Here is a 14,840-nt window from a genome sequence, read left to right as displayed (position 1 = left end):
CAGTGCATTTCAAAAGATTTTGAGGATCAAACAAAATAATAAATGTAAAAGGGTTTTACACCAGGAGTGTACACATGTGCCACTAAACTTAGAGGTTTTGCTGTGTCCCAGGCATTGAGCTAGCTTTTGGATAGCCGCCCACAGGTAGCCTAGACTTCAGCTGCAGGTACTGTGCAGGGCAGAGAGAGAAGGCTGTGTTTGTATCATGTTTGTTGCCCTGGCTATGACTCTGGACATGCCCAGGACTCCTTATCCTGACCTAGTGTGTTTCCTCTCCATTGCAGGAAGATGAGAGACTGCTTAGGCACCTGCACTAGTACCATGGGTCCCTGTACTGGTTAAAGCCATCTCCACGACCTGGATGGGCAGCAAGGTAAGCAGAGAGGCCAGTCCAGGCGAGCTCCTGAGATGTGAGTGCATTTCCGCCCCAGCGACCGGGAAAATCCCAAGTACACAAACAAGTCAAGGCAGTGCATCAGGGTCCCTCCTCCCCAAGCTCCACAACCCACAGGAAGGGCTTGCTTCCCCTCCAAGCGCTCCAGCTAACTCCCTCCCCGCTGGCGGGGATTCTTCTAAGTTACAAAAACTGTGACACTGGAGGAGAGGAAAACAGGTCCACTGGCTGTGTTCTCCCTTCTCTCTGAGCTATTCAAACAAGTTCCCAGGAACAGTGAAGAGCCCCGCTTAACCGGAAGGGAGGTAGGAGGAGTGGAATGCGTGCAAAAGCTGAGCTGATCAGAAGGCAGCTCTGCTTCATGAAAGTCTCCCAGAACTGAGTGTGTGTGTGTGTGTGAGAGAGAGAGAGAGAGAGAGAGAGAGAGAGAGAGAGAGAGAGAGAGAAGAGAGAGAGAGAAGAGAGAATGCGTGTGTGCGCGTGCTCGCTGGCGGCAGAGTGAGAGCGTGCCGTGCCGTGCGCGCCGCCGGACCAGAGGACAGGGTCTCCATGACAACCCGCCTGGCCGGCTAGCCGCGCTTTGCTCACTTGGCTGGAAGGAGCGCCACTAAAGGTCAGAGGAAGAAGCTGTGGAAAGCTCACAGCAGGTATTGGAGTTTAAGGCAGTGGATTTGGGGCCCTGAGCTCCCTAACCCACAAGGGTGTGAGCCGGACTCTGCTGAGAATGGAGTGGGCAGGAAAGTACCAGGACTTTCAGGTAAGGGCAGCTCGGGCTCCGATTGCTCTCCTCTTTTCCTGGCTCTGGTCTTTGGCTGTTTTCTGGGAGGCAGGCGAGTGTCTGTACTCTCTTGCTCAGGGTTTGGGGCTCTGGAATGATGTCATGCTCCAACAGTTGGATTCTATTAGCTTGAGCAGGAGGGAAACAGCCAATTTTCTTGACTTTGCAAATCTAGCTGATCTCATTTTTGCTGAATCTGAGGTGTTTAGGCTTCACTCTTTTATTTAGCACAAAGCCACAGGATATTTTTACAGGAAGATTCTTTTATATAGAAAAAATTAATTCTCACTACTCCAGCACTGTCTGCAGTTTTTACATGGAGATTCCAGTGTCTTTTGAGTGGCTTTGGTTCATTCTAGTGGACACAGTCTGTTTTGTCCCTTGGTACTAACTATGTCTGACCTGTAGCAACAACAGAAAAGACTGATTTAAACTCAGTGAGGAGGCTGCAGTGAGTTCCAGGTCCCTCTGGAACAGTCATTGGGATGGAGATATTGTCATTCCTTATATCTGACCTTGCGCCTGCTCTCTCTCTACTTTGATTGTTAATAGATTGAGTCACAGGCTTTCCTGAGTTGTGAGGAGAGGGCTACCCTGGGGTTGGGGGACTTCCAAAGAGGTGTTTTATCCAGATGTTGCAGCATGAGCTCTCAGATTCCTTTAACTAATATTGTAATCAAATCTCAGGGCACACAGTGTCCGAGTTGTGTACTCCTTCTACTTTGATTGCCCTGCAAATTGGTAAAACTGTTCTGACCTGGAGGAGTGGTGTGTGGTGAGCTCAGAAAGATGATGAGGTAGTTAGGTGGTCAGTAATATTGTTAGGAGCATGAATGCTGCGGTTACTCCGTGCAGGAGAGACCCATCAAGAGATGTCCTTCCACCACAGCCATGTTCTATCTTAAACTTACTCCTTGGCCTCAGGAAACTTCGTGGATGCTTTTGGTTTCTCAGTGGGACAAGGGAACAGCTGCTGTCCTGGCTCTCCAGTTTTTCTTCTTGAACTTTCTGAACAGAATGTCTTTTGTATTCTGGAGAACAATGAGGGGGCCTTCTGATTAACTTCGGGTCAGCTTGCCAATGCAAGCACTGGCCATGTCTCTGATTCTCGCTCCCCGAATGTGTACATGTATGCATCAGTGTTTGGGCCTGAGGGTCCACAAGGGTGAACTCAATGGCCCTGGACTTCAGATGGGCCACTTCTTTAGAAATTCCTTCTCTTACTGTACTTCTCTGCTTGATTGAAACTGTTTTGCTGGAGGATGTGGCTTAGCACTATTAGATGAGATGCAAAATGGGTGATGTGGGGAGGAGGTCTCTGATTCCAGTGGTTTCTTCAGGCACAATGTAAGTCTAGAATCTCAGGTCTTCTCGACTCATGGAGGTATAGTTAGGGCTGCTCCAGTTTTACCATCCTTGCATTTGTGAAGAGGACTAGCAGCGGGTTTCAAGGAGCTGGTGCTCTTTCTTTTGATGTAACAGAGAGGAAAAATGAATCTGGAGTTAGAGGAGCTGATTCCATGGCCAGGTTCTGTTGCTTGCTAGTTTGGTCACTGTGGGCAAGCCTCTTAACTAATGCAAGCTTCAGATTATTAACTGTGAGACAGAAATAATGATAATAACCACAGGACTTTTGGGAGGAGCAAATGGGATAGTTACCTTGAAAGTAACTTGTTTTAAACTAGTAAAGTCCTACATTGTGAATTAAAGCTTGAGGAATGGTCCCCGTCTTCTGGAAATTCGTTTTCCCTCTCTGTTCTGGTTCTACCATTTATAAAGTATCTTCTACTCTTCTGCATTTGTAAATCAAAATGAGAAAAACCTTAAAAATCTTTCAGCTTTGTAAGAAAACAAATAGTGGTTTCTTTAGGTTGGGAAGTTTAATATACATGATATTCCTTCCTTATAGACTTTGGACTTCATAAATGACCCTTCCACAATGAAGCTTTCCGGAGACCACTCAGCTTGTGTGTTTTAGTACAGAGGAGAGGGATTCCAAGTGACACTTTGCTTTTCCAATATGCCACAGCTCCCTGCAGTTATGGTGTCATGCACTTTGGTAGTTAGAGGAGAGGCCACTGTGTGCCAGGTCTTGCTTCTCTGTCCTGCTAGGTTCTGCTGGAAAAACTTATCTTGAGTGGGCAGGGGACCTTTCTCCTGTGTTCTGGGTTTGAAAGGTAGGCTTCTATCTGGTAGAAGTTTTATTACTCTGAAAGCCTTCTTAGGAGCTGGGCAGCTCGTTCAGGAACTTGTAAGGCTATATCTAGGGGGAAACCAAAAAGAAAAACAAGGAAGTGGGAACTCCAAGGGCAGATACTTGATATGTTATGGGACTGTGCCAAAGAATGGAATAGCAGAGGAGGGGAGACTCCAGGGAAGGGCACACCGGACCTGTCCTCCATGAACCTACAGGGCGTATAGCATAGAAGGCACCCCGCCTGCACCCTTAACCCTTTACTGAGGGACAGGGAAAACCCGCCAATCATGCCCTGGAATGGTGTCTGGGAAGAAGCCTGAGAAGAATCAAGAGTAGGCTTTTTTTTTTTTTTTTTTTTTAACCCACAGAGCTTTCTTTCCAGGTGAGTCACATTACAATAGCTTCTTAAGTTCTGAAGGAGAAATTCTCCACAGCTTGGATTGGCCTGCATTTGTTCCCCACTCCTCATCAGTCCAACTTCCCAGAGCTGAGTCACAAATTGGATCCCTCTATGTTCCTTAAGGATTAAAAGTAACATTCCTGTTCTCACTCCCTCTCTCCTCCACTGCTCCCTGCCTATATTCTTTCCCCTTGGGTTCCCTCTCTCTAAAATTAGAATAATCAGTCACCCAAGGAAGTTGAATCTTTGAAATATCTTGGAGCACAGACTAAGGGCATCCTCAGTTCTGCTGGCTCTACTTCTGTCCCTGGAATGAGCAGTTTCAGGAAGGCACCCCCAAATCCAAGTATCATTTGCACTTTTGGCCTAGAACTAAGAGAGGCTGTGCCCCACTCCCCACTGCCTCTGATTCTAAGAATTACTTTGGGAGAGGTGGCCTGGTGCCTGGAGGAGCTGGGAGGGTCTGAGTCCCTGTGGGGCAGTGGGAATGAGTGACTGAAGAGTACATTTTCCTTCCTGTCGCTTCTTATATAGCTGTTAGCTGTCACTGCCCTGGTGACTCTTGATTTCCAACATTGGGCCCAAGAGAGTCTGCTGAGCCAGCCAAGCAGCGGCACCACATATCTGAGCCTGGAGGAGGGCAGGCAGCAGCCCTTCCGAGTCCTATCTGTTCCTTTCTGTGTGTCTGTGTTCCATTCTGGAGGATTGGGAAGGGGGAGGGGAATCTACAGGCAGATAATTGAGTTCTTTGAGTTAGAGAGACCATGGAAAGTGGAGAAGGGGCCAGGAGGGCATGGAAAGGGGTTGGGGGGAGGATGCCATCTGGCATAGTCCGCAGAGATTTCTCTTTAAAGCCTGTGGGAAAACTTGCATTAGTGTGTGCCTTCTTCTAGGGGTGGGGGGTGGGTGAGATTCTGTGTGTCTCTTTTGTGCTAGAGGGTAGGGACCATGAGTCTCTGACTCGGTGGATGGGGAAAATACTGGGTGCTTCTATCTTAGGGGAACAGGCCACATGATATTGTGCTGATAGAAAAAAATCTGGGTCTCATTTTCTGGCCATAGGTCCTAGAAAACTCATGTGTAGGTGTGTTTTGAGGGGAGAGAAGGGTGTTAAATGAGTCTAGACGACCTTATTAGAGAATTTCTCCAAAGATCCCTTTTCTTATTTTCTTTGGCTCTAATATAGTGAATATAGTGTTGTTGGGGGAGCTGTTGAAACTATCACAATGCTTTTCTCATCTGAAAACTACCTCAATATTTGATTTCACTGTCCCTATAAAAGGGTGAATTATATGCAATTAGGGTAAGAAGCTGCCTTAACCAAAGCAGGCTTGTTTCTAAGGATATGTCATGAAACCATTTCAGTTTCTTAGATTCAGATTCTTCTGTGTGACCTTGTCATTACTGAGGGGGTTTGTATATGAACTGGAGATTGATTTATAGGAATCAGCACAAGTGGTTGGGGGACTGTTTGAACCAGAAGAAAATGAGATAAACTGAGGGTTGTGGGAGATAAAATCTGGAGCTGGAGGAAGACTACTAGAAAGAAATAGGAGAGAGGCGCTGGGTGGGAGAGAAGGTAGTTCTCAGGGGCAGCAGGTGGTGATAGATGGAAGGGCTGTCCTGGGAGGCCTTCATGGTATAGTAGATCACAGGCCTGCCCCCAGGGGACCCCAGGAGACTGTGTTGTGCAGGTCTTCACAAGTTCTGGGAAGGTGGAGTGGCTCGCATTGAGGTTGACAGCTGTGTTCACTTGCTTTTGGGCTCAGAGTCTCATCTCTGGTGCCCACGTATGTCCTCTTGGACTCTTCACCCATTAAGTCAGTAACTGGGTCAAGAGCTGGGAAGTATCCATAAAGATATCAAGTGTGGGACTTCCTCCCACATATATTACACCCAGATGTCTTGATTTCTTCCCCACGACCAACCCCTTCAATGTGAGCCTCTTGTCAGTGTGATTAAGAGAGGAGAAACATAGACCTACTGAAGTCTAGGGTTGGATGATAGGGTTAATGACCGTCTCATTCTCAAAGGCTGGGAAAAAGGAGGAGGGGTCCCACTCTTAGACTGTGATTTAAAGCTCTGTTTGAATAGTGGAAGAGAGCCAGTGAAAGGACTGGACATATGAGGGTGAGGGTTCTAGGGCTCTAGGCCTGCATTGGAGTTTTTCTGAGATTGTCAAAGGATAGGATGTGTGGGAGGGAGGATAGCAAAGGGAAAATTTCGGTGTGGAAAACCTCTAAAGTCAGCTAGTTTTTAGAACTCTAGCTGAGAAGGACTGGATTTTGGTGTGCTTACTATTTCAGAACACAGGCTACCTTATGAAGTTCTGACAGTTAAGTTTTATAGATAATTTTTAAGTGAATTAACCCATTCTGTTTGTTCAAAATAATCAGTGACTGCTCAATACTCAGTAAGTGTGTAGTGCTATCTTTTGGCAGCTCTGGTGGAACCATTTATACTTACCACGAGTGTTTGTATGTGCTATGTGCTGTGCAGTGATCAAGAGCTGGACTTCAGGGATCTGACCTATCTCTGTGACCTTGGCAATGTATTTAATCTCTCTGTGCCTCAGTTTTCTCTAAGGCATCTGTAAAAGGGGTGTAATAATAGTATTTAGGTTGTGAGGATTAAATGAAATGGTACATGTAAATAGCTCATTGCCTGGAGCATGGTAAATTCTCAATGCTTTCATGATTTTCAACTTAGAATGGGCGGCCTTCTGAAAGCAAGAGGGCTGATGTCTTTCAGTCAGTGTGGGATTACTGTATAAGAACAAGCCAGATTGTTCTTTATAGAAGTCAGGTACACTTTGTATTTTGTCCCTCTTTCTGTGGAGATTCCAGGAGGGTCTCTGCAGTAGTTCTTCTCAACCTTGCTTCACAGGTGCAACTTCATCTTCCTCTAGGATACTCCCCTCCAGGTTGATAGGCAGGGGAGACCCTTCCAGAACTGCTTCTTGCCTGATGGCCAGCCCAGGCAGGGCCCCTGAGGTTCTCTTTAACCTTGTGTCGGAGGCCCTGTACACTGCTTTCAGTGCTCTGGACACAGACTTTTCCCTAGTAGGCTTCCTCATCTCTGCTGTTGTTGCTGCTGCTGCTGCTGCTTCTTCTTCTTCTTTTTTTTTTTTTTTGGTACCTGGGATTGAACCCAGCAGTGCTTAACCACTGAGTTACATCCCCAGCCCTCTTTTGTATTTTTATTTAGAGACAGGGTCTTGCTAATTGCTTAGGGCCTAAGTTGCTGAAGCTGGCTTTGAACTTGCCATCCTCTCCCTGCAGCACCTGGATCACCTTTGCTTCTGTGAATACTACCCATGTATCCTTCAAGACCCAGTGTAGAGCACAGGCTCTCCAGCCAGTTCTGGCAGTTCATAGTCTCATAGTCTAGCTTTTCTTACTTTTGTAGACTTCTGGCAAGTTAAACTCTTAAGCCTCAATATCTTCATCTGTAAATTGGGAGTAATAATCTTACTTATCTTAAAGGGTTGTTGTAAGGGTAAAATGACTTTTAATTCATGTAAATCACTCAGCTTAGTTCTGGACCCAAATATGCTCTCAATAAATGTTAATAGCTGCTGCTGTTAGTGATTTCTGCATCTTAGAACTTTCTCCACTGACGTACAGCGGTTAGTCAATAGATCTGAATTTTAGTTCTGGCTCTCTCTCTGACTTGCTGTTTGACATTGGGGTAAATAACTTAGCTTCTCTATCTATCTTTGTTTCTTCTTCTAGAAAGTTGAAGGTATTAACTGGGCCTGGTGGTACATGCCTGTAATCCCAGTGATTTGGGAGGCTGAAGCAAGAGTCTCACGAGTTTAAGACTAGCCTCAGTTACTTAGGTCTAGGTATTGAAGAGTGGCAAGTAGTTGTGACTAAGACAGTAAGCAACATCTGGACAGGCTCCTGGCACTTTATCTCTCCAAGAAACATCTTATATTTTATATCAGCCCTAGGTGGTACTTGCCCAGTGGTGATTACTCTGACACTCCTGAGGAGCGGGGGATCAGGATATGGGGGTTCTAATCTATTTCTTTATTTTATTTTATTTTTGTAGTGGTGGGGATTAAACTCATGGCACTCTACCACTGAACTACATCCCCAGTCCTTTTTATTTTATTTTGAGACAGGGTCTCATTAAATTGTCCAGGCTGACCTTGAACTTGCAATCCTCCTGCCTCAGCCTCCCAAGTAGCTGGGATTACAGGCATATACCACTGTGCCCAACTCTAATCTATTTCTAAAGAGAGTGAGTAGCTTCTTATCTACAAGTGTAATTATTATTAACAGATTTCCTTTTCCAACTGCAAGGAACAGGAACTTTTGCTGCCAAATTTAGCAGTGTTTTAAGTCCCTCAAATCTCCTTTGAGTACTACCAAAGCTCTCAGCTTTGTTGTTATCTCTTGTTGACATATAGCCTGGAAAGGTCATATCAACAGTGCCAATTTATGGGCCTGCTGAACCCTAGCAGGCCTAGGGCCGAATGGGAGTTCCTGGGAGTAGGTACTTCACAGAGTTTCTCTTTGAGTGAGAGGCTGTTTAAAATTTAAGGCTCTTTTTGCTTTAGAAGACTCTGCAGATTAGGTTAAGATTTTTTTGTTCTTTTGTAGTTTTACTTCTGTGGACTTCCATAGACCGGCTCAGATTCCATAGTAGCTTCCTATATAATCAGAAGAAGCTCAGCCTTCATGATACTCATAGCCACCAACATTATACCTCCTATTCTTTACTGGAAGTAAGTTTCCTTGGCATAGAGTTATACCAGAGTCTCTATCCTGTTTAGTTTATTGGTAATTTATGACCTACCATACGTTCTGATGCAATAATTAAAAGATGACAAAGACTAGAAACTGCACATGGGACTCTATACTCATTTTCAAAGATGTGGGGACAAAGACACATGTGTCTATATACTTCGTCACTTGGCAAAAAGGAATGCAAATAGAGAAAGGAAATTAATGTGGCTGACCCTGTATCTATAAAAAAGTGGGATACATGAGTGTGACAATAAGATACTTAGGACAGTGGAGATGATCTTGGCAATGGCAGTGACCTTGGTTTGCATTCCTTGGCTTGATTAACTCAGCTTCTGTATTTAGAGAATAAAGGCTTTGGATTCTAGTAAGGAAACAAAGTACAGAAGTTCCTTATGTCCCTCCACGCCCCACTCCCCCATTCTCTCACCCTTTGGTTTCTGGCAGAATGGACTGGGCATAATGGGCCTCTGGGTATGAGTCATCACTGCTGCTCAGGGTTGGGTTACAGCCCAAGTGTGCTGGGAGAGCCAGCTGTGAGAATCCTGGTTGTAAGAGGGGCTGTGGGTTTTGTTAACTCACTTCTGAGTTAAGTGCCCAAGGGGAAGTGGCAGGGATCACGTTAAAAAGAAAACAACTGGAAATTTTTGTTCTATGTAAATCTCATTAAATGGAATTAAAGAAGCCCCCTCACCTCCCAATCTCATAACTCACAACTGTTTGGTAAATCCAGGTGGGTTTCAAAAGCTATGCTATCCAGGCTTGTTTTCCCCCTGAAAATCCCAAAGTCAGATGTCTCCATGCCCTCACTTGAAGAAGCTTAAAGCAAAAAACCCTTGAGACTATAGCACCTGTGAGCCTCCCCTGATAGCAGTTGATGTATTGTCGGGGGTGGGGGTTGTCTGGGATGACTTTATTTGTTGCTGTTCCCCAAGGGTTTACCTTCTGCCTTTTCTCTTTCTAATTTGCAGTCTTTCCTTTGGATCCCATTTTCCACTCTTACCAGTGGTTAGAGAAGGAAGAGGGGGAGCCACCTCTGCCTCTCTTGTTTCAGAAAACTGAATTTACTTATTCATTCAATTAACATTTTAGTATCCATTCTGTTCTGACTTTATTTCTATGTAATAGGGATATAGAGATAACCAAGATAGAAAAGCCCTTGTCATGGAGCTTATAGTGGGGAAACCTTTCAGTCTACAAATCAGTAGTTGAGATAAAGATAGTGATGTGAGGGACTAATGGTGATGTAAGAGAGTAACAGGGACTTGAGAGGTTAGAGAAAGTCTTTCTGTGAATATGATGTTTGAGTGCACGCTCATGGGTAAGAATGCATGAATGTGTAGATTTGGAGAAGGTACCTTTTTCTAAGAAGGAAACAGCCAAGATAAAGCCCCTGAGGTAGGAAAGACTTGACATGTGAATAGGAAGTCCTCATTGGTAAACAAAGAGAGCAAGTGGATATAGGATGTGAGATGTAAGCAGAGCCTGGTTCAGACAGAGCCTTTTGGCCATTGTCACAGAGAGAAGTAGATATTCTAGGTCTGTGACACAACTAGGGGATAAAATGTGGAAATTTAAGAGGAACGGCTAGCTAAGAGGAATACTAAACTGATTGAGAAGAGTTAAGAGAAAGACTGGGGGATCCAAGCTAATTAGAGTAGGGATAGCCATGTGGCCGTCAGCTAACAATTTGATTGAACATATTCTGCTAATTTGTGGGATTGAGCAATGTATGTTATATAGTTTTCTGAAGATTTTAGGTTTCTGGTATATCATTAGGAGAATACTAATTCTAGGAATCATGTTATACTAGGTATTTTTATTTGTGTTGTTTAGTAAACTCTCATGACAATCTATGGGTGAATTTGTTGATATCCTAATATCTATAGGAACTCTGAGCCACTAACTTACTTAAAAAACTAAATCTGTGTGATTCCAAAGCATGTGCTTTCTCTGTGTCCAAACTCTGAGATAGCAAATGCAGCTCTTCTTAGTTATCTAAACATTTATTGATTTTTTTCCCCCTGAATTATTTGTTTATTTTCATATCTTCATTTCTGTTCACTGGAAGCTACAGTAGCTTTTGAATGTAGAATTGGATGAGTTATTTTACAGTTTCTCTGAAGGGAGTTTCTGGTTAAAATACTGAGAATGCCAGTCCATATCAAAAGCAGGAGAGTGTGTATGTGCGGGGCAAGACTTGGAAACCAGTACCTGAATTACCTCCCTTAATCTGGGCAGGAAGCAAGATGGTCCTTCACATTAATAATTCTACAAGTAGATTTCTCCTATTTTACATAGTAAGAGCATGGAATATTTTTATACTAAGAAGATAGAATTTGGGGCTGGAGTTGTAGCTCAGTGGTAGAGCGCTTGCCTAGCACATGTGAAGCACTGGGTTTGATCCTCAGCGCCACGTTAAAAAAAAAGTAAAGACATTGGGTTCATATACAACTAAAAAAAATATTTTAAAAAAAGAAGATAGAATTTGGTTTTGGAGGAAAGTAATTTGTCAATAAACTGGCATTTGTAAATAAATCCTGATTTTCTAGTTTATAGATCTCTTCTAGAGTCTCCCAACTTTGTTGGAGATATTTGAGGAAAAGAAATTTATCAGGCCACAACTTTGACTTCATGGAAATTGAACACTAACTAGTTTCTATAGTAGATACTTCTTTTTCTAAAGGGACTGATCCTGTAAATCAGGGTCCACGTTTCTGAAATGAAAATGTGCAGGGCATTTATTTATACATTCTTATTCCTTGGTGTTCAAGAGATCTGTGAGGCTGCTGAGATGGAATCGTTTGTGAAGAGCAGAGCAGGGTGAGATTGAATTAGCATAGGTTTTTGACCCAGAGAGGAATTTATTTGGCAATTGAATTCTACTTTCCTGTCTCCCCATCTCTGTTTTTTTTTTTTTTTTTTTTTTTTTTTTTAACTACTTTGCTTCTGAAAGAAAAGACCTGTGGCTAGAAGATTCCTTGAGAGGGTGTTTTTCAGATTATTATTATTATTATTATTATTTAAAGTTTTAGTTGCTTGTAGACATTATTTTATTTATTTTTATATGGTACTAAGGATCAAAGTGCTTCACACATGCTAGGCAAGCGCTCTGCCACTGAGCTACAGCCCCAGCCCCCAGATTATTTTTTAACACTGACTTACTGAGCAGACTTACCATGAGCAGGGACATAAGATTTTAGTTAGGGGATGAGACTGAAAAGATGGACTGAGGTCAGAACTTAAAAGGGCCTGAATCATCCAGGACTTAAGGAAACAGGAAAGGAAGGAAAGGAACACATTAGGTTTTGGTTTGTAGAAAAGAAGCTATAAGACCATGTGGAGGACTGTAAGACCTCTGAAGTGGAAGGAATCTAGTTTATCTCTTTAGGTTTCACTACAGAGGTGATATTTATTCTCTCAAATTTCATTTGGAATAGAAGATAGGGAAATTGGGTGGGGGTCTGAACTCCAGATTGTAGAGTTCCCTGGAGGCTTAGAACAGTGGTTTTCAGACTTGAATATGCACCAAACCTGGAGAGCTAGTTTTTGATTTAATAAGTCTGAAGTGGAGCCTGAGAATTTGCGTTTTTAACAAATTTGGAAAATGCAGTGGTCTGTGGCACAGGGATTGAACCCCCGTAGAGCTTACACTGAGCCACATCCCCAGCCTAATTGCCTAATCCCAGCTACTTGGGAGGCTGAGGCAGGAAGATCGAGTGTTTGAGGCTAGCTTTGCCAATATAGAGAGGCTCTAATCTGCCCCTCTATCCCCCCAAAAAGAGAAGGAAAATGAAAGTAAGAAAATTTGTAATTGATGCTGCTACTGTTGGTTGGGAACCTCACTTTGAGAACCACTCTTTAAGAGACTTGGCAGCTAAGAGGCAAAAGGAGGTTGAGAGCCAGATGTTAATTGGTGTTCTTCTACTAACCTAGAATTTCATGTCTGTTGAGTCTACGCTTCAGCAGTTGTTGGGTGGCTTGCCCTATAACACAAAGCCTGGTGAAGGTCTGTGCCCTTACTCATAGTGACTCTTCCCATCACTTACAGGCGAGGTTACCAGATGTGTATTTCTGAACAGCTGCTTTTCACATTTTTGGAAAAATACCCATTGTGGGACATTTTATACCATTAGGATAGGTGACATTTGTGCCATGAAAAGTGCCCCCCTCTTGTCCCCCGTCCTTGAGCATAGCCTCCTGGTTGGCAAGGCTGTTTGAGGAACTGAAAGCTAGCCCAACATTTCAGTTGTGTTCTTTTGATTAGCCAAGTTTACACAGGACATGCCTGGGAGATTATCTCTTTAGCTCAGGAGTTGAATTTCAAGGGCAAAGTCCACAGTTGGCTGTTGAAAGGCTGAGAACACCTGGAAGAGAGGATTTCACTTACCCAGGCCTCAGTGCCTCTTCCCACAGAGGTCAAGTTTTCTACTTGTTGCTGCCCAAGCAGGCGACCTTGGGATGTTTCTCTCTGAGCAGCATGGCTCCAGGCACTGCCCTTTGCCTTCTACTTCAGTGGCTGCGGCTTCAGGTGAGACCCCTGGGTTAGTAATATAAGCTGCCCTCGCTTCCTTGGCATTCTCAGCTATTTAATCTTTTCCTGGTCTTGCTTCTCCCTTTGCGGGGAGGATCATCATTCTTCTCTTCGTGGTGAGCAACTCTCAGGTTTTTCCCTTGGCTCTTCTTTTCTTTAGCTTCCCTCATTATCCAGTGTAACTATAGAATTTTGTTGCCATGTAGGAAGGAGTGTTAAAGGTTGCCTGACCCAGTGTTGCCTCGTCTAAACATTGTTAGACACACCGGCATAAAAGAGGCAGCTGCTGCTAGTCTGAGACAACCAGCACAACCAGCGTGGGGTTCCTATCCCCAGTGCTCCCCCAGGATTGGAGGAGTCCATACATCCACACAGTTGTAACCCATTCTTGGCACACTAGTTGGGAACTTGGAACTAGTCCCAGGGGCCTCAGAAAACTAAGGGCTCATGATGACAGAGTGAGGGCTACGACTCAGGGCTTTCCACTTGTGCTGGTTAGGGCTCTGCTGTGTAGTAACACAAGCACTACAATGTGTCTCAGCTCAGCAAGCTAAAACATGAAGTTGTCTCAGGCTAAGTTTTTTTCCTAACACATTTTTTTTTTTAAGTAATTAAAGCAACCCACAAGAAAATACAGAAGGTAGAATATGTGCCTCTTCTAGAAAACCCATGCTCCAGAAATAGAATTACTGTTATATTTTTTAATGATACATTTATATATATTAATTTTTACAAAAAAATCATACTCTAATAAAAATGGAAAATAATAATAAATATTGGTGAGGATATAGAGAAGTTAGAACCTTCAGACACTTCAGGGGTAGAAACGTCAGAGGTACAGCTTTATGGAAAACAGTTTGGCCAACGCTTTAAAAATTGCCCTATGATCTAAAATTGCCCTATGATTCAGTGATTCTGCTCCTAGCTATGCACCCCAAAGAATTGAAAACAGAGACTCAAATATCTGAATGCCAGTCTTCACTGTAGCATTATTCATAGTAGCCAAAAAGTGAAAACAACCCAACTGTTCTACTTCTAGATGTGTAAAAAACCAAAATGTGGTGTATACATACAAATAACGGAATATTATTTGGCCATAAAAAGGATGAAATTTTGATATGCAACATGAATGAACCTTGAAAACATTGTGCCTAACTGAAATAAAATATCTAGAAATGGCAAATTTATAGAGAAAGAAAGTTCTCTGTTACTTGGAGCTTGGAGAGGGGAGAATAGGGAATTATTGCTTAATGGTTGCAGTTTTGGGGGTGATGAAAAGGTTTTTGAAACACTGGTGAAGGCTGCATGACACTGTCAGTGTAATTAATGTCGCAGAATTGTACACTTAATGGTTGAAGTGTCAAGGTTTGTATTAATACAGTAAAGAAAGATCATACTCTGAAAATTTTTACCAAGGGTGTTTTTCAATTTACTGAGGGTATTTTTCCATGTTAATTCATTACTTTGAACAGCACATTGTGTTTCTTCAGATGGATGTATCATAATTTATTTAACCAAACCCCTAATGATGGACATTTGAGTTGTTTCCAGTTTTTCCTATTATAAAAGAGCTGCAACGAACAGCAGCACACAGCTGTTTTTGCCTTGTGTTCTAGTACTTGCATTTCCTTAGGCAAAATTCCTAGAAGGGAAGATTTGATGATCAAAGGGTATGCTCATTTAAAATGTTAATAAATATTGCCAAACTGTTTGCCAAAGAAGTTGCATCAACTTAATTCTCATCAGCAGTATATAAAGGTGTCTGTTTCTGCCACACCCTTGC

General features: G+C 43.2%; 1 protein-coding gene across 9 annotated transcripts in view; it reads left to right on the top strand.

Annotated features, from left to right (window-relative positions):
• DENND2B (DENN domain containing 2B) overlaps positions 1–14,840 on the top strand; it is a 154,407-nt gene that overhangs the window by 47,101 nt on the left and 92,466 nt on the right. For 4 of the 9 annotated variants that reach the window (XM_081263942.1, XM_081263941.1, XM_081263940.1 and 1 more), the window contains exon 2: positions 285–373. The gene's annotated coding sequence lies outside the window, so the exon portion shown is untranslated. Of the gene's footprint in view, positions 1–284; positions 374–570; positions 700–842; positions 1,152–14,840 lie in introns of those variants that run through there. The other 5 variants (XM_081263944.1, XM_081263936.1, XM_081263939.1 and 2 more) reach the window with 3 other exon arrangements.

Source organism: Spermophilus citellus, assembly GCF_964194105.1.
Source record: "Spermophilus citellus genome assembly, chromosome: 2".
NCBI classification, from domain to species: Eukaryota; Metazoa; Chordata; class Mammalia; order Rodentia; family Sciuridae; genus Spermophilus; species Spermophilus citellus.
Note: the sequence above shows the minus strand (reverse complement) of the source record. Positions and strands in the feature narration are given on the sequence as shown.